At 42.3% G+C, this 1,747-nt stretch overlaps 1 non-coding gene across 1 annotated transcript; it reads right to left on the bottom strand.

The window, feature by feature from the left end:
• Window positions 1–231: 231 nt before the first annotated feature.
• LOC111815670 lies at window positions 232–338 on the bottom strand. The gene has a single exon (XR_002820329.1). It is a non-coding gene; the product is annotated as a U6 spliceosomal RNA (small nuclear RNA).
• Window positions 339–1,747: the final 1,409 nt, after the last annotated feature.

Consider the following 1,747-nt stretch of genomic DNA (forward strand, 5'->3'; position numbering starts at 1 on the left):
GTTGGTCTTCGGCATGGAATTTGTGGGCTGGTCTGTCAAACTGTGACAGCTGTATCTTGGTGGTCCTCTCAGACATAATAGGATGTCCCAGGAGCGGGGTCCTATAATTTCACTTACAGGGACAAAGGTTATTGCTTCAAGAGTTCCTAGATATTAAGATATTGTTCAGTTGCAAGATTTTTTTTTGTATCTCATTGAATGACTCTTTTTATCCATTACCCCGTTGTTGGAAAGTGACTTTCAACCTACTTTTATTTGGGTGTCATCCTTGCACCGGGGCCATGCTAATCTTCTCTGTATTGTTCCAATTTTAGTGTTTGTGCTGCCGAAGCAAGCATATACTTTATTGAATACAATACTGTGGTCTGTATTCCTAATAGTAGTAATTATAACATTTATCAAGCACTTACTACAGTGCATGAGAAGAACTGTTCTAACTACATTACAGGAATGATCTTAGTTGTATAACAATCAATGAAGTAATAAATATTGTTCTCTTATGGGTAATGAAACCAAGTGTTCCAAGGGAATTTATTAATTATGCAGTCCACACAGCGAGGAAAAAAGGTTTTTTTTCGATTTTCTTTTTTTTGCTCAGGGTCTCACTACATAGCCCACATTAGTAGTGATCCTCCTGATTTGTGCCTCCCAAATACTGGGATTACAGGTGCGCGCCACCGTGCCCGGACTCCATCGCCGGCTCAGCGCACCCGAAAGTGGGGCCGGCGCGGCAGGCGGAGCCAGGTATCGAACCCTGGCTCCTGAGCTTATCTAAGCAAGCGCTTAGTCCACTGAGCTATACCGCTGGCCCTGCTAGTTTGGGTTCTACTCTGCCATAAATAGCTGTTCCACTTCTTTTTTTTTTTTTCATGAATAAATAAACAATCGTTCAAATTTCTATTATCTGGTGGAATATGTAATTATTGGGACTGAATTGAAAATTTGTGACGTTTCTTTGTCCTTTCTTTCACCCACACAGACACACGGCGCGCTCACACACAGTATTCTAGGAAGATTTTTTTTTTCAGTACCAGGGATTGAATTTAGGTCTAGAAAGATGTCTAATGAATAATTTTTTTTTGTTGTTTTTGTTTAGTAATTAGCATTCTATTATAATGTGATCTCTAGAAAATTGTAGGAATACAGGCTCCAGAATGAGCCTTCCATTTTATAATGGACAGTAAAATCACTACAATTAAGTGAAGTAAAAAGTGGTGGTGCAAATTCCTAATTTTATGGTAACTGCATATTAGTTATATGCAACGTTAATACTACTCCTGCTGTCTTAATAGATCATTTACAAGTGGCACACCATTGATGGCATATAAAACAAGGGATTGCTTCTTACATTCTTCGCGATGGTTGAAATTTTAGCTCTACTGAGATAGTTTAATAGTGCCAAAGTGGGTGCGAACTTTCACAAAGTCTCAGTTAAAGAATTCTGAATTGGGCGAAGCTTTAGTGTCGAACGACTCTAAAAACATGTGGAAATATATTCCAACCTCACCCAACTTTGAGAGATTAACTGTAATCTGTGAATCTCCTGGAGCTAATAGCCGAGTACTGACTCGGATACCCCTCCCGCGGGCCAAAGAAAACTGCAGGCGCTAGAAGGGGGAAGAGCTGAACTTTTAGCTCCGGTAAGTTCACGCGGGCAAACCCTCGGTTCGAACGGAAGGCCCGGGCCGCGCGGGGCTCGCGGGCCGCGGGGGCGCTCCCTGGGGCGGAGGTCGGGCTCGGCCCCGCG

Source organism: Octodon degus, unplaced genomic scaffold, assembly GCF_000260255.1.
Source record: "Octodon degus isolate 3935 unplaced genomic scaffold, OctDeg1.0 scaffold00019, whole genome shotgun sequence".
Classification (NCBI taxonomy): Eukaryota; Metazoa; Chordata; class Mammalia; order Rodentia; family Octodontidae; genus Octodon; species Octodon degus.